This window comes from Lepidochelys olivacea (genome assembly GCF_965140295.1).
Source record: "Lepidochelys olivacea isolate rLepOli2 genome assembly, chromosome: 8".
Lineage (NCBI taxonomy): Eukaryota > Metazoa > Chordata > Testudines > Cheloniidae > Lepidochelys > Lepidochelys olivacea.
The window spans coordinates 69,528,361-69,550,347 of record NC_140418.1 but is presented as its reverse complement, the minus strand read 5'-3'; positions in this window follow the sequence as shown (position 1 = coordinate 69,550,347).

Here is a 21,987-nt window from a genome sequence, read left to right as displayed (position 1 = left end):
CTCTGCCTTGAATCGGTGAATACTCATATATTTAAATTTTGAACCTCTTTTGAGTGAAGTCTTTCAATTATACCACATAATATTTTGAATTTTTGTGATGAGCAAATGTTTATCAGGCACTGAGATGAGAGTGTCAAACTCAAACATATATAACCATCAGACTAATGCCAGCATAAATTCAGAATTGATCCATATTTAATACCTTCTGGAGCAATCAAATGTACAAATGGCAATATATGCCTTGCAACATGACTGGAAACTTGCTTGAATCAGAGTCTAGCAGACCATTAGGAGGAAAAGCATTCCAAAGGCAATGATTCTTTAGTCAGAGACACCTGCCACTAGGAGGTACAGGGTGAAAAAGCAGATAACAGGATTCTAAACCTATGGTATTTTCTGAGTCTGGCCTCATATGCATAGTCCCTGTATATGACAATGCATTGAAAAACTAATGCATTTTAATTTCTGAGGGACTAGAAGACAGTAACCATTTCCAACCGTTACTGCCCTTGTACTCAGCCCCTGTGTGACTTATTTAGATACAAGATTGGGTGGGAATCTGAGCTAAATTAATTCAAATAGAAACTGAATTATGCCAGAATAGAATGAGGAATAAGGAAGACATATAAGGTGACTAACAGAGCTGAAAGTAATCATCTTTACTACAAAACAGTAAGCAATATCAAAACAAAAAAGGTCTCTGTTAATAAGTGATAACTCGAAAATGTTTGGAAAAACTCCTTGTGGAGTCAGGGGTAAGGGGAGGTGTTATGTGTTTGCTTTATAATCTTCTTAAGAAAAGACTTGGTGTCTGAGTAAAAAGCTCACAGCCAACTTAGGTACTATTTTTATGAATCAGTCTCCTATCATCTAAATTAGTTGCTTTATACTTTCCTCTCCTGTTGGAGAATGGAATACTAAATATATTTTATACCTCCTCTTCAATGATTTATTTCTGAATAGCTCACCAGAAGCCTTCAGAAATTACCCTTCAGTGCTATAAAATAGGCTTTAGAATGATTTGACAGGAGACATCTCGATTCAAGGCAACAACTCCAGTAATGATCTCCCACTTTGAATTTGTTTTCGCAGAATGGGTTTGTTTTGTAAACTAGATGACAGGCTCTTAAAGATCAGGTAAACCTGATGAATAAATTATTTTTCAGTAAAACTCAGGGAGGATGTTAAGTTTTTCAAACAAAATAAGTGGATTGATTTTATAATCATAGTCATAGAAATGTAGGACTGGAAGGGACCTCAGTATATTATCTAGTTCAGTTCCCTGCACTGAGGCAGGACTAAAGATTATCTAGACCAGTGGTTCTCAATCAGGGGTACACATACTCAAAGGTCTTCCAGGGGGTACATCAACTCATCTAAATATTTGCCCAGTTTTACAACAGGCTACATAAAGAGCCCTAACAAAGTCAGTACAAAGTAAAATTTCATACAGACAATGATTTGTTTATACTGCTCTGTATGCTATACACTGAAATGTAAGTACAATATTTATTTTCCAATTCATTTATTTTATAATTATATGGTAAAAATGAGAAAATAAGCAATTTTTCAGTAATAGTGAACTGTGACATTTTTTCTTATTTTTATGTCTGATTTTGTAAGCAAGTAGTTTTAAAGTGAGCTGAAACATAGGGATATTCAAGACAAATCAGATTTCTGAAAGGGGTATAGTAGACTGGAAAGATTGTGAGACACTGATCTAAACCAACAGGTGTTTGTCGAATCTGTTTTAAAACCTCCAATTATGGAGATTCCACAACCTCACTAAGTAATTTCTTCCAGAACTTAACCATAAAGTGATCAGATGACTAACATAGTAAACATCAGTGTAAATGGGGTAGGATCTCAGGCTAAAAGAGGGAAAGAACAAGCTAAGAATTACTTTAAAAATTACATCCTAGAATATTTAAGGAAGAGAACTCTAAGCCCTTAGCGATTTTCTCTGAGAAGTCAGGAGAGATCCCAAAGGATTAAAAAGGGGCAAATATAGTACCTATCTGTAAAAAGGGGTATAAAGACAGTGCTGGGAATTATAGATCAGTCAGCTTAACTTTGGTACCCAGAAAGATAATGGAACAACTAATCAAGCAATCAATTTGTAAATACCTAGAAGATAATAAGGTAAAAAGTAACAGTCAACAGGGATTTGTCAAAAACAAATCATGGCAAACCAACCGCATAGCCTTCTTTGACAAGATAGCAAGCCTTGTGCATGGGGGAGGACCTGTAGCTGTGATATAGCTTGACTTTAGTAAGGCTTTTGATACTTTTGTCTCACATGACCTTCTTATACCCAAACTAGGGAAATACAGCCTAGGTGAACCTACTGTAAGGTGGGTGCAGAACTGGTTGGAAAATCATACTCGAAGAGTCATTATCAATGGTTTACAGTCATGCTGGAATGCCATATTGAGTGGGGTCCCATAGGGATCTGTCCTGGGTCTGGTTCTATGTAATATCTTCAAAGTAGTTCAATTAGGAAGGAACAATCAATTGAGCAAATACAAAATGGGAAATGACTGCCTAGAAAGGAGTATTGCAGAAAAGGATGTGATAGTGATAGTGGATCACAAACTACATATGAGCCAATGGTGTAACTAAATACAAAAAAAAAAAAAGTTAAAACTACACTGTTATATTTGAGAATGTTAGACTATTAAAAAGTTAAAGATTCCTGCAGCACTGGGCTACACCAGAAATATATGCTATTATTGTATTATTTAGAGGCAAATTATACAGCCCTTATTCTCCTTGATTAGAACTTGCACAAGGAGTCCCATTGTTTTCATCACTTCAAGGGTTGCACAATCAAGTCCTAAATGTGTAGTGTAATATCTTTCTCTTTGTGTTGTTATAGCTGGATATTTCAAAGGAGTTTATGGGAGTTGGTGACCAAATCCCATTGAATTTTAATGAGTTGTGTGGCCATCTCCCTTAGGAGCCTTTTGAAAATAAACAGTCTATGTAATGTGGTCAAATTAATATTGGCATAGAAATCTTAATGTTTTCATTTTGTGAGTTAAAAAAAAGTTAATATGGCTTTCAGCATTTCATTTCTTTATTTTTAAAGGAAAGAATAATTTTAAAAATGACCCATGCTTAATAATATTAACATTTAAGTATCCCCAGTTGGAATCTGAATTTCACTCTGAATTGTGATGAATGGAGAGCAGAGGTCAGTCCATTAGGAGTGACATCCTAGACTTACTGTAATGTGATTTTTTCCCCATTCACTTCAGTGTAATCTGGATTTGCTTCTTGTATAAAATGAAGGAGTTCCCACTTTTGTTCCTGCAGCTGGTTGACAGGAGACAGTTTTCTGCTCAGCTGGGTGAATTAACATGGTAGTAGCAGGTCTGTTTACATTGAGGTGACTGTATTGTGGCAAGAGAAGATGACAGAATCTTATTTTTTTAATCTTACAATTTTTGGAGAACGGTAGAACACAGCAAAAATTGTCTTGAGCTCCTAATATGTGCATTTTTTTCTTATCTACAATTTCTTTCTTGCTCTTAATGTTCAAGAGTTTTGTTTGTTTGTTTGTTTTTTGGCTTTCAGTAGGCTGTTCCAGTAAAACACTACACCTGCAAGCTGTACCAGTTACAGTTCCTAGCCCCTTGATGTTATGCATGTAATTTTGTGTTTCATGTTTAGGTCTGGTCTAACACATGCATTAAAAAACCCCTCAAGATAAATTATTTGATAAATATTCTCATTAGTTATTGAGGTTCAAATTGTGCTTCCTTACACCGAGTTGCCCCATGTTAGGGTCAACTGAAGTCAAAGGGATTATTTGTGGGAAAAGGTACTTCCCATTTTGAATGAGGCTATCACAATCTAGTCCTGAATAATATAAATTGTTTATCAACAGTATTCAGCCAGCTGGAGACCACAGAGCTATGTACCCGCCATAAAAAACTAACCACCAAAGGAGAGCAGTAGTCACTGGATTATGTATTCAATGAATAATATTTGATCAGGTCAAGTGCTTATGTACATACAAATAGAAGTTTTAAAAATGTGAACCTCTGTGACCCAGCAAGAAAAGTTATGAATTTAATTCTTAAATAGTATGAGGGAAAGGAAGCTAGAGGTTTGGGGCATAGTTGTCCAAATGCTATTTCAAGTCTCATCTCCTTTTTCTTGTTGCTGCTTTTCTAACTATGTAATTTGGGTATTCAGAGAGTTCATCTGCTTGAAACTGCTGCCTGCCAAATATTTCTTTCCATGACCTTTTATTTAAGAAGTCTGCATTCATTTATGTGCCTTGCAAGGTGAGGTGGTAGATAGAGAGTCACAAGTCAGTACTTTGACATATTCTCTCTCGGCACCTTTCAAGCTAGTCCATTTCCAGCTTCCGATAAATAATGTGCACTCTTATATTATGCCATATTACAAAGCACGAAGGCTGCAGAATAAAGTTGTAGTGAAGCAGGGAATATTCTCATTGACAACCACTTTAATTCTACGCGTCTTTTTTTCTGTTGTAAACTCGTTTTCCTCCACCGTGCCATGAAAGTTGAGTAAGTATTTTGCACTTAAACCTCTTTAATTACAGCCCTTGCCTTACTGTGTTTTTCAGTGGGACTACCCCGGTAACAGATACTGTGCAGGTAGAGTTTGCAGGCTATTCAATGCTTATGTTATCAATTAAGGCTAGTACTTACAAAAGGCCTGTCAAGATTTACAAAAGAATTCTGTCAAACTCTTATAATATTAATGTTTATATTCAGTCAGGTCTATTGTGAAACATGGTCAAATAGAAATTCTTAGCTGATTTTTATGGCATTGTGGGGAGAGAATTTATATTAAAAACCAAGCATCTAGCATTCTAGCCATTGTGGAGGATGTGGTTTCTTGCTGGTGGTGTTATACTACAGCCTTTATATTTTGTAATATGGCATAACACAATGTAAGTTTGAGCTTAATGGTACTAATCATGGTAGAGAGCATTTTGCTGTGTAGTAAGCATTTGAAGGATTAGGTTTTTTGTCCATCTGCTTTTCTGCAAATGCAAACTGTCATTCTCCCTGATGAACTAGGCCCAAATTCTGTTCACCTTATTCACTCTAGTGGTCCTACCAAAATCAATGGGGTTACTTCCATAAATAAGGTGAGCAGTTAGTAAATATGGTGACCTTTAAGAAACAAATGGCCTGATCCAAAGTCACTGAAGTCAATTAAAAGAAACCCATAGATGTCACGGTTTTTTGAATTAAGCCCAGAATTAACATCCTATTGAGGTGATGTGTATAACTTCACAACTCCCTTGGTGGTATTATTTCTGTACTTAGGGCTGCAAGACTAAAGTATACAGTAGTTTACATTGTGAAGGACAACTATTAAAAGAGAAGGACTTAGACCTCTTGTAATATTGAGAAACATTGGGATGGGACAATAAGAGGAGTCACAGTAGTGCTCTAGTGGAGGTCACTATATTCATTATTATAGGCATTGTGCCTTATGTACTATGGGATAGTGTGGTGAGATACACTCATTAAATCAATTCAATCAGTCTTTATTGGCATGACAAGTTATCCAAGTTTATCCAGCTGTAGAAAAAAGACAAGTCTGCTGGTTCCTGTCTAAGGTAAGTAAGGTTTACCCAGGATAGGCCTACAGGTTTGATCCCCGTGTCCACTTGTCATTAATGTCTGTAACTGATCAAGTAGAAGATTGCTACATAGCATGATGCCATCTCTGGCATCCCTCTCTTTTCTCCCAGGGTTCAGCACTGCTTTTGATCTTTAATTTGTTTTGCTTCTTGAAAAACACTCCAAACCACATTAGCTCCATTGGTTTAGCCAGTGCGGGGCATAGCTATGGTAGTCCCATTCATTACTCAGACTCACTGTTTCTGGAGGCATTAGTGCTGTATGCAGTTCTAGTCACCCCACTCTAGCAATGTACAGTGCTGGGGTCTTGATTTACTTCCCTTTTATGCAGATGCATTAGGGAGTAGTCAGGGGGAATGCCCCAGGTACCATAATTCTGTTTCCATTGACACAGACGATGGCTATGAGCACAACAAATGAGCTTTGACATTGAGAATGCTCCACTGTTTTTTGGCATTGAGTTCCCAGATGTCCTATTGTGGGGGTGGATTCTTTTATAGCTGACAGGAAAAGTCCTTTCCTGATATAAGTCAGAAAGTCCTGAATATATTAGATCTTTCCATTTGTATTATTGATAGGCTCCAGGTGGGTACTTATAATTGATATGTGGGGGTCTGATTTTTGCATTCCAGGTGGTGGAAGAACGGTTCAGCTTAATTAAATTATAATTGCCCTCCGTGAACCATATAATTATATGAGAGGTAGCCATGAGCCTGCAGAGGCATGACCCAGATGTTTTAACTACTTTAAACACTGTGGTAACTGAAGACATAAAGAACAGGGAGAAATGTCAAAAGGAAGAAGTTTAAACCTATTTCAGAATGGCTGTTTCTCATCTAGACCCTCAGCATTCTGAATTTTTTTAAAAAGTGTGGTTTAGTCAAATACCATTTAACTGTAATACACTTTTTCTACAATTCTTTTTAATCAGTGCCACTTGCCATACCAGGGATAATAGAACTATACAGTAAATTTTGGGAAAATATGTACAAATTTTCCCCAAAATTGTAGGAATAGGGATGATTTTCATTTTTTATTCTATGTATGACTTTGTGGTAGTAAAAATCCTTTAAAGCACAGTAATGTAAATGCCACTTTTACAATAATATTTAAAGACAATAGCAATCATCTCAATCATTCCAATAGTTAAAAGCATATTTAAGAGAATATTTGGAAATCTGTGTATTCAGAATTCTCAGATTTATTCCCAAGAATTATTCTTCCTAGTGAATAATAAAAATAAATAACAAGGCTACAACAGAGTTGGTCCTGATTCAGAAAAGCGTTCTCATTCAGGAAGAGTGCTTAAGCTCCATTGAAGGCAATTGGACTTAATCATGTATTAAAGTAAAGCATGTGCTTAAGTGTCCTCCCAAATAGGAATGGACATAAGCATATACTTAAGGTTTTTTTTCCTGAGCTAGATCTGAATAATAAAATTAATAACACTTAATTAGACGAAAGTTTCTAACCACTATAGGAGTGATGTTCTGGGACAGCCTTCTAAGGGGCTTCAAGGCTTCAAGACACAGCTTGATACATTTATGGAGCGGATTGTATAATGGGACTGCCTATGATGCCATATGGCTCATTCATGACTGCTAGTAGCAAAAATCCCCAACTTCTGGAGATGGGACACTAGATGGGGAGGGCTCTGAGTTACTACAGAGAATTATTTTCCAAGTATCTGCCTGGCTGGTCTTGCTCCCATGCTCATGGTCTAACTGATGCCATATTTGGGATCAGGAAAGAATTTTCTCCCAGGTCAGATTGGCAGAGTCCCTGGGGGTTTTTCGCCTTCCTCTGCAGCATGGGGCATGGGTCACTTGCAGGTTTAAACTAGTGTAAATGGTGAATTCTCTGTAACTTCAAGTCTTTAAACCATGATATGAGGACTTCAGTAACTCAGCCAGAGGTTAGGGGTCTATTTCAAGGAGTGGGTGAGGTTCTGTGGCCTGCAATGTGCAGGAAGTCAGACCAGATGATCACAATGGTCTCTTCTGACCTTAAAGTCTATAGGGCAGGACTTCAGTACCCGCCAGATCGGCGGGTAGTGATCGATCCATCGGGGATCAATTTCTCGCGTTTCGTCTAGACGCGATAAATCAGTCCCCGAAAGCACTCCCCGTCGACTCAGGAACTCCAGCTCGCGAGAGACAGAAGTGGAGTCAACGGGAGAGCAGCAGAGGTTGACTCACTGCCGTCCTCGTGGCCAGGTAAGTCAACCTAAGATACGCTGATTTCAGCTACGCTATTTGCATAGATGAAGTTGTGTATCTTAGGTTGCCCCCCCCCCCATCCAGTGTAGACCAGGGCTTAAAGTTTACTCATATAACACTCTTCATCTCTAGATCTCATTTGAAATGAAACAGCAGGACAAGTATACCCCATCACACTGGAGGAGCACATTTGGCCACATCTAGAACTGGTGTAAAGTGGTATAGCTTCATTAAAATCAATAGAGCTATGGCAATTCACACCAGCTGAAGATCTGACCCTTTAGCCACATGTTATTGATACAAAAATCATAGGGAAATGGTCAGCACTGTTTTTATTTAAGTGGTTTTAACGTAAATGCACCATTGTGAAGACAGCAAGTCAACACGCTTCAGGGTATGTATCCATAAACTTTAAAACACATCCATTTAAATTGTGGCAGGCAAGGCCATTTTGCTATCTTCCAAGTCAGAAGGGCTAGATGATTTTTTAAAAAAGAAGCTAGTGACACAAGTGCTGAAGAATGCAGCAAAATCTTAGAAAATTTTTCAGTTAAAATTCATGGATTTTTCTGATGCTACAGATTTCTCTTCTTTCAGCCAATTGCCATGATTTGTATTTAAAAAGAAGCTTTTCTTTTTTGTAATCAACCCATTAAAGGCAATTTTAAGGCTGCTGCAACATGCTGAAATTTGGTAAACACAAACTGCTCCATAATGGAATCCTATCCGAAACACATTAAACAAGCATAAGAAAAATGGGACATGTTAATCTCTGCTTTATTACTGTAAAGCAAATCTTTTTTTTAATGGGGGAGGAGTAAATCAAATTATTCCAGTCAACCTGAACAATCCATTTATACTACCTACTTAGAAAGATTTGTTTTCTGTTGCCTATTAAAGTCTTTTCTCTTTATGTAATGTGCATCAACATTGACACCCAGTGGCCAGATTTATCTCATAATATTATTCAGTAGTATGGACTTCACTTCCTTTATATCTTAGATTGTCTCATATCAAATAGGAACCTAAATTCAGTCTAATGCAGGGGGTGAGTGGTAGGGAAGGGGGCGGAAAGAGAGAGAGACAGTGGCATTATCCACCTAAAGTATAGTTGTTACTAAATAGGGAGATTTTCAAAGACACAATTGCAATTAGGCAGCTAACTCCTTTTGAGTTGTAACACGAGTTAGCCCCCTCACTGACATTTATGCCTTTGAAAATCTCCTCCTTATATAATTTCCTTGTCTAATTGCAGTAATTAATTCTAATGAAAATTCTTAAGCCTTGTAAATACATTGATATATTTTCTGCAGAAAATTGTTCGCAGAATTCCTAGCTGAACTATCAAAAGACTGCTAAACCTCATTACAGCAGCATAAACATAGTGTATTTATCTTCTAGGTACTATTTCAAACAATAACCACATTAGAATGTATAGGACCACATTTAGTATGAGTGATATTCCCTTACTGCTATTTTTGATCACTAACAACATCGTCATTGAATGAAATATGTAGATGGCTTTGTATACTAAAGCTGGGGAAATGGTTGGGTGGGATTTTCCTAAATATCAAGGAAAAAAAGGTAGCAGTATTTTGGATTTGTGGGATACAAAGTGGGCATCAGGTAGAATAGAGAGAAGAAGTTTGTAGAAGTATACTTGTGAGATTGTTGGACCTCAGAGAGGTTGTGGTAGCAAGGATGGAGAAAAAGAGACAGATCTGGATACATTTTGTACAAGTTTTGGATAATTAGCAGTACCAGGGAGCTGAAAATTAAATCCTTCCAGAGTGGAAGCGTCAATGGGAAAGACTGTCTAAATAAATGCAGAAGTCCATCATTGTTCCTGCATCCTTGCCCACTTGATAATAGACCCTAGACCAGGCTCAGCAGGCTATTCTTTGTCTCGTCCTCAACTATGCATTGGCTTGGCCTGGTTTCTTCCTCATGAACAAGAAGTAGGACTGAGTGGACTTGTAGGCTCTAAAGTTTTACATTGTTTTGTTATTGAATACAGTTATTTTTTACAATTGTATTAGTGAATTGAAAAATACTATTTATTTTGTTTTTTACAGTGCAAATATTTGTAATATTTGTACTACAAAATAAAGTGAGCACAGTACACTTTGTATACTATGTTATAATTAAAATCAATATATTTGGAAATGTAGAATACATCCAAAAATGTTGCCCGCCTGTAGCTGAGGGCAGTACAGTAAATTAATTGCTTTTATGTGGATGTGCATGTTAGTTAGGGTATACTGTATCTTTCAGAAATGAAAACTCAAATGCATACTTTTACTGCTTAGATGTCTTGCGATCATCTCTTTCCCAGTGCAGCCAGGAGCCAGTTGCCTCAACATGCAGAGCCTTCAATAGACATCTATCAGTCTATTGCTAAAAGCTCAAGACTCTGGATCAGATATTTAGAGCCCTGCATGGATAGAAATTTATACGCGCAGATGTGGATATCCATAGATATGAACTGGTATCTGCGGAACCTCAGGGCTCCCCTGGAAACCGCAGCGCCAAAAGGAGCAGAACGAGGGGCCCCTGCTCCCAGGAGCCAGCACCCTGCACCGGCAGCTCCTCCGGCACAGCTGTACAGCCCCCAGCCCTGCCCACTGGGGCAGGCACTAGACTCACCGGTAGCTGTCCTTGGTCATGCTCTTGTATTCAGGCAGCGCACATGCCCCCAGACAAGAGACACAGACAGCTGAGTGGAAGGGACTAGGGCAGGGCTGGGGGTGGTATAGCTGTACTGGAGGAGCTGCTGACATGGGGCGCTGGCTCCTGGGAGCAGCAGCCCCATGTTCTACTCTTTTTACTACTGCGGTTCCTGGGAGAGCCCTGTGGTTCTTTGGATACCAATTTATATCGGTGAATATGCCCATCTGCAGGTATAAATTTGTATCCATACAGGGCTTTATCGATATTAATCCATTCCCCCACCCCCACCGCTACCCCTTCTCCACAGCTAGTGGCCGATTAGCCACTGGGCCTACGGGACCATGGCCCCTGCCAACTGGTGGCCCCTGAAACCTTGAGTGGGCAGGGAAAGCCGCCCCCATGCCCTGACCCGGGCAGCAGTGCCAGGCAGGCAGGGTGGGGTGGCAGTGGGGGAAGCATTCCACACCCCCACCCCCATTCCCCAGTGGCTGCACTGGGCACAGCAACGGGGGAAACCCCCGTGACCCCAGTGGCAGGGGAAGCACCAGCCCCCAGCAGCAGCCAGAGGGCAGCAGGGGAAGCTCCCAGCACCCCTGCAATCCCAGCAGAAGCCAGTTGGTCGCAGGGGAAGCCTCCAGTGCCCCCTGACCCTGTCCCTGACAGAAGCCAAGGGGCAGCAAGAGAAGCCTCCAGCACTCCCTCAACCTGTCCCCAGCAGAAGCTGGGAGACATCAGGGAAAGCTCCCAGCGCTCCCAACTCCATCCCTGGCAGAAGTGAGGGGGGCAACAGGGGAAACTCAAGCACCAAGACCCTTACTGTGCCCCAGGACTGGAGGAGCTCTCACTACCTGCTGTGACCTTCAGGGGCAGGGGAGCTCTCACTCCCCACTGTGGCCTGGGGCTGTGGCAGGGGGACAGAGCTTCTTCAATCTTGGGGCTGCAGTGAGGGGACACTATGGGGCGATCCCAGGTGGAACAGGGGCAGGGCTCCAGGAAGGAACGGAAAGGGGTGGGGCTGTAGGCGAGGTCACATGTGGAGGGGGTGGAATGGGGGCAGGGCCATAGTTGGAAGGGGTGGACGAGTGCTCTGGCCCAGGGCCCCAGGAAACCTTAATCCGCCTCTGTCCACAGCCATAGATAACCCTCACCCAATGAGAGTGGTGGAGTCATATGTGGAAAGAGTGAGATAGACTATGGGGACCTCAAAAAGGAATATGCATTCCCAGCACGGTGTAGGTGTCTGTTGATGCATGGGATCCCTATACCTCATTGTTCAGCAAGTTGAGAGGATAAAATATGTTGAGTAGAGGTGGGAATGGTGGATCTACAAATATTGGATCTCTAACGTCAGCTCCTAGTAGCAATTAAAATGTAAAGAGAGAATTATTTCTTAATAATTAAGACCACTTGAACAAAAGTTCTTGTCAATAATTACAACAGTGTCAAGTGAAATGGCTCTCCTTTCAGGGCAAAATAGGTGTATTCAAAGCCTGCTACTGGGAATCTCAAGAAGAAGCAGAAAAGAAAAATAGTGGAAAGAAATCTATGTGCAATGGTAGCTTCTTTGAAGAAAGCTGTTTGGGAGTGAGAGGAAACCAGCTTCTCTCTCTCTGGCTTTGGGATGAGTCATAGAAAAGTCAAGTTAGATCAACTAGTCTATCTCAACTGTCTCCCAATGCAGGATAATTCCCTAATTACAAATTTACTAGTGCTTTGTCCTATCTAATTTAAATACTTTGAGGCCTGGAGCTTTTATTACTTCTCTTCTGAGCCTAAACACTCTCACTTTCTGGACTTTTTCCAGACAATCACTCTAGTTTTCCCCTTTCTTAATTTCCAATATATTTAATGTATTTAATTTCAATGTATTATTCCTAGGTAGGTCCCCCTCCTACTACTATAAATAAGCCTTGTCCTTGAGGTATTGAGTTAGCCCAGATGTCTTCTTTTTTTCTTCTCTTTTTTGATTGCTTAGGCAGACTGAGGAGGTAAAGAAGATCTTAGTATAACTGAGATACTACAGGACTGTCAACATGCTGGAACACAGAAGGAAAAATAATGTCACTTTTATTATAAAACAGGTTGTGTTTATGTATATATTTACCTGGCTACCTAAACCATAGGGTAAGGTTCTACACTACTGCTGATTACTGGAATGTATATTTGGATAGATGGGCATGACCTTAAACTTTCGGTGAGCTTTGCATATCATGTGCATCAAATGTATTTCTTAAACTCATGAAACCCATTTGAGAACATTACAACACCTGGTCAAGAGGATATGCCATAACTGATCCTGCTGTAAGCTGCATTAACTCTGAAAAATAATAAATGATTTTTGTGGATGTTCAAGGAGAATATTTGTCCTAGCTCTGTCAGGCAGGGTGTAAAGTAATTGCAGAATTATTCTAATTAAGTCTTCTGTCACTGTTTTAGCTTCCTATCTGAAAGAGGCTCTCATAGAATAGACCAACTATAAATCTTGTAGCTATGCTGATTTTACTATGAACAGGTCAGCCAGATGCAAGGAAATACATGTAGAATAGATTCCCAAATAGTAAATGAGCATACTGAATGCTTCAGATGACATTCATGGATTACCTGCTTAACATGAATACAATAACCCATACATTTTTCAGTACTGGATAAAATGTTATTCCTACCCATTAATCATTTGTCTTGGAGATCTAATGAGCCCTTAGGAAAAAGACATTTCAGTTAGCCAGCATAAGCTGCATGACTAAAAAATGCTTAGAGTGAGAGTTAGTTATTATGTTTTAAGCCAAATGAAGTATAACTACTCATTAACATGTTCCTGCAGTAGGAGAGAAATGAGCTTGCCTGCATTAAGAATTTATTGTAAAAAGTGAAGTGAAAAAACGTATTTATATTAAAGTAATGTAAATTAGGGTTCAGAGGAACTAGAACTTTTAAAAGATCAGGTTATATATTCCTCTTCATAAAAAGGAAATATCTGTGTTAAAAAGTTATATATTTTCAGTGCAAATCACTAGAGAAATGAAAATAAACATTTGAATGCAAACTGAATTCTAAGTGTTGGAAATACCTCCTGAACTTACTAGTGTATATTCATTACTGCTTATATGTAAAACAAAACAGCTAGAATTGTTGAAGGAGATGTGATAAGTAGGTGCCAGGCAGAGAATGTCCAAGGAAGAAAATGAAAATGCATCTGTCAAATAAGGAAGAAAAGAAGACACTTGTTACATCCATCCTATTATTAGTTAATCCAAAATAAAGTTCAGTACTTTTCAAAAATTGAGTTACCCGATGATCACAACACTTAGAATATATAAATTATGCAGAGAGATACTGTGTGTTTTATATTTCCATTACAAATAATGAGTTCAGCCCACATTTATGACACACACACACACACAAAACCCCCACATTATTGCACAAAGCTCTGTCCTGCACTTTATACGTATATATATAGATACAGCCGTATCTCCCGTAAATGTAAACAAACTTGTTTGTCTTGGCAATTGGCTGAAGTAGGACTGAGTAGACTGGTAGGCTCTAAAGTTTTACATTGTTTTGTTTTTGAGTGCAGTTATTTTTTGTACATAATTCTACATTTGTAAGTTCAACTTTCATTATAAAGAGATTGCTCTTGGATTAGGTGAATTGAAAAATACTATTTATTTTGTTTATCATTTTACAATGTAAATATTTGTAATAAAAATATAAAGTGAGCACTGTACACTTTATCTGTGTTGTAATAGAAATCAATATATTTGAAAATGTAGAAAACATTCAAAAATATTTAATAAATTTCAATTGGTATTCTATTGTTTAACAGTGTGATTAATTGCAGTTGATTTTTTTGAGTTAATCGCGTGAGTTAACTGCGATTAATCGACAGCCCTAATATCAATCCAAGCTGGAAGGAAATTGATAATTTCATTTCAGTAGTTTTGAAGTCATGCACTTAAAGATAAATGTCTCAGGTTTGCTGATGGCCCCAAAGTTTGAGATAGCTTCATGTTCTAAGCCACTGGCAAGTTGAAACTCTTGCTGAGATTTAAAAATCAAATAATTGCTACTCTGTATCTTGCTCCTTATTTTCTTTTTAAATCAGCTTCTCTATCCAGAAGTAAAGTATCTCCCAATCCTCACCTAAATAAATCCTCACCTCTCTATATCCCTCACCACATTCCTCATTAATTTAAATACCCTAACATTCTTCCTTCCCTTCCACTGCCTGTGAAAGGCAGTACAGCTAGGATAGAGAGAAAGATGTTCATTCACATTTCTGCAATGCTGCAGTTTCCTCCCTCCCCCAATCTACTGAAGGCACCAAATACTTGTATGTGTCAGATCTTTCCATTTTTAAAGCAATGCAATTCCTGTCCAAGTTTCCTCCCCAGCAGCTAACCCAGTTGGTGATCTCACATATATCCAGTGGTCTGTGTCCGTGGTCTGATAACACGTGCACATTTTGTTGTCAGGTCCATATGTCTCCCCAAATAAACAAATGATAATGCCAATACCTAGAGCATGCTTGGCTTAACCACTCAGGACTGCTAGAATCATAGTAGCTGTGTTCACAACTTGCGATACCCTTCTTCCGGTTTCCTGTGGTGTCAAAAAAAAACAAACCCTGCGTTTATTTCTCTAATGCTTCTAGACTTGCACTTGGCAAACATATTCCCGTGTCTGTAGAGTTCTGCAGTTGCTTAGCTCCACCTTATGGGAGAAATGCAAGCCTGGCATTCTTGAATTGAGAATCTTCAAATATATGAAGGATGGTCCCATCATAGAATATCAGGGTTGGAAGGGACCCCAGAAGGTCATCTAGTCCAACCCCCTCATCTAGTCCAACCCCCCTCCCTTACCCCTCCCCCACCATCACCTCCCTTAAAAATCAGAGTCAGTCCCGAAGTCTTGATTCAAACATTACACAGGCAAAACTCCCATTAACTTCAAGTTTCCCGTTTTTACCTAGTACATGTGGGATGATTTGGTTGAGATTAATGTAAGCTATGTCTCAAAATTTGTTTAGGAGTTTCTTGGTTTAGGATGCATCCGATGAAGTGAGCTGTAGCTCACGAAAGCTTATGCTCAAATAAATTGGTCAGTCTCTAAGGTGCCGCAAGTACTCCTTTTCTTTTAGTTTTAGGAAATCTTCCATGATGATCTTATCACATTAATTCATGTCCCTCCAGGTGTCATACAAGATCTTCCATCAAAATACAACCCATTGTTTAGTTATCATTCTCCACACCATCAGTTATTTCAGAATTCTGACACAGGACCACTAAGAAACATAATGAAAAGATCTCTCCCCACTCACTGGAATTATTAATTGAATTATTTGGGGGAAGTTCTATGGCCTGTGTTTTTTAGGAAGTCACACTAGATGTTCACAGTGGTCCTTAGAATCTCTGAATCTATTTCATAATTTCTTAGATCATCACCAAAAAATATAGTAAAAATACCATTGTGAGTTAATGTTTCCTGAGGAGCACTAACATCTGATACCATGCACCATGAATGGTGTGTATTCATTACATACATCAGAGAAACTATCTCCGTTCCACGTCTGCTACTAACTGGCATAGGGAAGAGATACTGATCACCTCACTGCTTGCATCTCTACTCCCAGTTCCCCCCACAAGGTGAATTACTATCAGATTCTGCACCTTTTATTTCTTCAACAGGGTGGGAAATTGTTTCGGCAGTAAGTCAGTGAGCACAAATGCTATGATGCTCAGTGCCTCTGTGTATAATGCCTGTTAGGTCTTTAGTTTTTGTTTGTTAGAACATATTTTAGATTCTTTCACAGTTGGGCTGTTTCGTTCAGCAGTAACTACTGTAGTTTCTTAATTAGACAACGAACAGTGACAGCAAGCTGTTCTTCAAAAGTATTCATTTAACGGCATACGTGCTCCAGTGCTGTTGAATATAAGAACAGCCACATCAACAGTAAGAAAAGAAAATCCACAGCATGATGCAGCCATGGAATCCCACAACACACAGGTTTAAATGCCCCTTTCCTGGCCAAAAATGCATATTTTTGTATGAAAAGTCTAGATCGACAGCTTTAGAGACTAATTTTTGCATGGAAAGTTGCCTTCCAATGTTCTGAGAATGTGTCTCAACTCTGACCTTCAGGGACTATCACTAGTAGTGAGAAGGTGGTGCCGTTTTCATTTTAGGAAGTTCTTGACTTTTCATACTAGTTAGTCCAGCATGGTGACAATCAGTATCTGTTCGGATAATGATGAAAGCAACACACAAACCCTGCTGTAACAAATATACAGAGCTGTATAATATGTATAACTGCTGTGAAAGCTGCAGAACATCCAGTACTTGAGTACTGCAGATTTATTATGGGGAGTTGCAAAATGGGTCCACAGCACAGTTGAAAAAGCTGCATTTTTTTTTCTTGTGTGCCAGGTTCCCTCACATTCCATTTGAGTTTGGGGAAAACTACCAGAACAGAGTAAAGCCTCCATAAGAGAGCATGGTGCACGGGTGTATCTCTTCAATCACAGTACAGCAACTGAGAACAAAACAACTGCTGAACTCTGCTCATAAAAAGAGTTATTATCAATGTAGAGGTGCAGTACATATAGGACTCAGGCATGACAGTTACATAGCTAGTCACTCAGGCTTTCCATGCTTTCAAAAACTATGTTGGCTTTATTAAAAGTCATTCAAACTTTTTTAACTAGCAGTAATATTTTGTTTTTAAAAAGTAAATGGTCTTTCTCAAGTAAACCCAATTTACATAGTAATGCAAAACAGTGTCCTACAAAATGGCTTCAGTCTACCCTTCCGTCCTCAGTGTCTTTCCCTAGTTTACATGATATTTGTTTTACGATTATGGCTATAAGAAAAACAAAACAAAACAAAAAACACACTTTTTGCTCAAATTATTCTGGCAAACAAAAAATCTAGATGAAGCTATATGAGAGCATAAGAAACTCATCTTTATCATGTTGACTAATTTTCAAAACATTCAGCTATAACAAAACTAAGTACCATCAATCATTGTCTGGTGTAAATCTTCTATCTGTCTAATTTCAAATGAAACCTGGCTAATTTCTCTTTCCTACCACTTGAATGCTCTTATTGCTGTCAAGGTTCCTCCCCCACTCTGAACTCTAGGGTACAGATGTGGGGACCTGCATGAAAAACCTCCTAAGCTTATCTTTACCAGCTTAGGTCAAAACTTCCCCAAGGTACAAAATATTCTACCCGTTGTCCTTGGACTGGCCGCTACCACCACCAAACTAATACTGGTTACTGGGGAAGAGCTGTTTGGACGCGTCCTTCCCCCCAAAATACTTCCCAAAACCTTGCATCCCACTTCCTGGACAAGGTTTGGTAAAAAGCCTCACCAATTTGCCTAGGTGACTACAGACCCAGACCCTTGGATCTTAAGAACAATGAACAATCCTCCCAACACTTGCACCCCCCCTTTCCTGGGAAATGTTGGATAAAAAGCCTCACCAATTTGCATAGGTGACCACAGACCCAAACCCTTGGATCTGAGAACAATGAACAAGCATTCAGTTTCTTACAAGAAGACTTTTAATAAAAATAGAAGTAAATAGAAATAAAGAAATCCCCCCTGTAAAATCAGGATGGTAGATATCTTACAGGGTAATTAGATTCCAAAACATAGAGAACCCCTCTAGGCAAAACCTTAAGTTACAAAAAAGATACACAGACAGAAATAGTTATTCTATTCAGCACAATTCTTTTCTCAGCCATTTAAAGAAATCATAATCTAACACATACCTAGCTAGATTACTTACTAAAAGTTCTAAGACTCCATTCCTGGTCTATCCCCGACAAAGAAGACGACAGACAGACAGACAGACCCTTTGTTTCTCTCCCTCCTCCCAGCTTTTGAAAGTATCTTGTCTCCTCATTGGTCATTTTGGTCAGGTGCCAGCGAGATTACCTTTAGCTTCTTAACCCTTTACAGGTGAGAGGAGCTTTCCCCTGGCCAGGAGGGATTTCAAAGGGGTTTACCCTTCCCTTTATATTTATGACAATTGCCATGACAACTAAGAAGAGCTCTAACTTTAGGTCAAGGTTGATTGAGCAAAGACATTGTTTTCAACCAGCTGATGTGCTTCCCAAACAGACTAAGTGGAGGTTTTCTATCTTGTTAATGATACATGCATTCATTATCCAATATATAGTGATATTAGTTAATGAAAGAATACAGTGCAATCGATTAAAGGTGCATCAAAATGAGTAATTATTAATGTAGATCTTTAGGTTTAGTTTTTGCTATAATGAGTTAATGAATCAGATTCACTTCTGCCAAAGTAAATCCTGCCCATGACCCCTAGTGGTGGAAAAATCTAGCAGTGGAGAAGTTATGGTGGAACAGGGTGGCTGTAAACTCCACTGTAACTGGGGTCCACAGGTAATATGTGCCGCTCAAAAAGTGGGATGCTCTGGCTGGGCAGAAGTCTTATTTAGGGCAACAGATGATGAACAGATTCAGAATATTACCAATGTCGCATCCAGCATTGGGGCTGCAATGGAACTCCCAATAGACAGTAAGGTCCTGTAACAGGTTGTGCTCACCACCGCGGCGCCTCTTGCTGGTTGTTCTGGGAATTAGCTCTGTCCAGCTCTGGAGCAGTCTCTGCAGGTGGTGTTTCAACTGTTGTTTGCTCTGCTGTTTCCTCTGTCTGTGGGGGCCTGCGTCTCTCCCAGACCGCAGCATCCTCTTCATGGCACGGCCCTACGGCTGTGCCCCAACTCCACTGTCTCCCCGCTTCCAGGGGAACTGGCAGCCCTTCGCCCAGCTTCTCACTGCAGTGGCAAGCTAGAGCCCGTAGTCCAGCCCCTCGCTCAGGGCGAGCTGCAGTCCTTTGGCTCTAGCCTGCACTCATGTGGAGCTGCAAATAGTCAATTAGGCTAGGCTCTGGTTCAGAGCAGGGCAGTAAGCAAAGACTCTCAGTTCCACCTGTGCTCAGGTGGAGCTGGAAATATTTAACAGGCGCAGGCTCTGGTTCGTATTTACGTTTGCGGGGGAATAACTTATGACTGATTCAGAGCTGGGTAGGAAACAAAGTCACTTAGCTTGGGCCTGTACCCAAAGTCAGTTACCTCAGGCTCTCCTTCAGCTAGCCCGAGGGAGGAGGAGATTGCTCCCCACTGCTTGGGTGGTGGGGGACGCAGGCCCTACCACTCCCAGGGTACCTACTGGTCTGGTGAGGTAAGGTGATCTGCAGGGGCCTCAGTTGCCAGCAGCAGGTCTGCCGGGGTTGGGCCAGTTGGTGGTCCAGGCCAGTCATCTGCTTCCTCTGAGGCTCGGTCATCCAGGAGTCCGTGTGGCCCGGGCCAGTCATCTGCTCCTGCCAGTGTCAGGTCAGTCCAGGGTTCGGGTCAGTCATCTGCACTCTGCGGCTCTGCTACCATCTCCCAGTGTGAGAGCTCAGGGGAAGCATCTGTCCCCTACAGTGACTGGCTGCCCACGGAGCTTCCAGGTCCTGTCTTTATACTCCTCGCTCCCCAGCTTGGCTTCTGGAGGGTGGAGCTATGAGGTAGAGCTCCGCCCATGAGGGGGTAGAGTCGCCCTCTTCCTCTGTGTCTGGGGAGGGTCAGTCCACCTCACTACAGGTCCTGATTCTCACCTTCAGCTATCTTCCCAAACATGATGAAGGGATATCAGTGAAAACACAATCTGCCTTCTCCACTGGTGAGTCTCACCTAAAAAGTGTAGGCACCTAGTGATCTCAGGAGAGTTCAATTCACAAATTCCTGGGCTTTAGGGTGAACCCAGCCCTTTACAACATCCAGTAATCATGACATGTTTTTAACTTCCTAAGAAAACGCAATGTATATCAGGTATTCCCAATTTCTCCTTCAAAACCTCATTGTCTGTTGTGAAGTATAGCTAGGGATCACTTTTATGTTCCGCAGCTTAAGAGCTAAAGAAATAAGGGGAATGGGATGGCAGATGAATGGTCTGGTCCCACCGACAGAAACTTTTCAGTTTAGCAGAGCTTGCTGGGCCCATACAAGAACTGCAGTGAAATGCCAACTATAACAAATCCAAAAGCAGATGCAAATCACGGTTGAACCAGAACATAAAAAGCTGCAAGTAAGATGCATAGACGCTGAAGTCTGCTCGAGCTACAAAAAAATCAGGTTGAGCGTGTCACCCAAATTAACTACCCAATTGTATTTGGACTCGTTGCTGGAAGTAATTTTTATAGCTCCCAAACCGAAATCAAAGGGATTCCAAAGAAGAATACTGTGGCCTTGCAAATGGAAGTAGGAAACATTTCTAATCTCAGCAACACAGCTATATTCAGGAATGACTTGTACCTTCCAAAAGCGCCGGTCCTATGAGTGCCCTTGGGCATTTGTAGTTGCCAAGAATTTGGTGCTGATGTTCTGGGGGTGTGAAAGAACACTGCAAGGTTCCCCTCAAGTTCTCTTCTTGGTACTCAGCGCCTGCTTTGCCCGGGAGTGGAGCTGCTGGACCAGATCCAAGGAACAAGAAATAGAGGGGAAGAGACAGAGGAATGAAAGAGATGGGAGGAAATCTATACTGCCAGAAACATCACAGAATGGCATTTTAAAAGGGAAATATGGCCATTAGGCACCTAAGTCCAACATTTTAGGTACCACCGGCATTCATAAACCCCATTCAGCTAGTGTCAAACCCTCTAGTGCCTAAAGACTCAAAGTGTCTGTTTCCATCAGTAAAGACCCTGAGGCACCTACATTTCAGTGGCTGAGTATGGGCACAGTCTTGAAACTAACCAGCAGTATACCACCTAACTCACTCCTAAACCCCTGTGGAATTCAGAAAAATAGGCACACTCTGAGTACCCCTATGGGATCAGCCCCAGAAGGCAAGATAGGGGTACTCAGAGCATGTCTAAATCTGTACTAAAGACACCAGAAGAAAGATTGGAACTTCTACTCCAGTGGTTAAAGGTCTCACTGAAGTTCAATTCTCCCCTATGACGTGGTTCAGGGATTTGAACTTGAGTCTCCTACATCCTATGAGCATATCCTAAACAGCAGACCATAGAGTCATTTTCAGCTTTGCCCAGGCCTAATGAATATTTCAGTATTTATACAGAGTTGAACAGCTTCGACTGGAGAAATTGAGAACATTCTGCTTTAGAATACACCATATCCTAGTGGTTAGGACATGCTGGTGGGACACTTAAGGTAAAATCTTCCTTACTCAGAGAGGACAATTGAACCCAGCGCTTCCATAGTCTAGGTGAATGCTTGACCCACAGCACTGAAGGTTATTGGAGGGAAGCACCCATTGTGAATTCTACCCCTCCCCACTTTTTTTGAGTTATAGGCAGGAGACATGGGAAATTAAATCACAGCCTAAGCTAGAACAAATGGTAAGGAACTGAAAATAAAGAGAGGAAGCATGTCAGTATGTCATATTTCCTTTAGCATCAAATACTTAGAGGTTGTTGAGTTTTGAT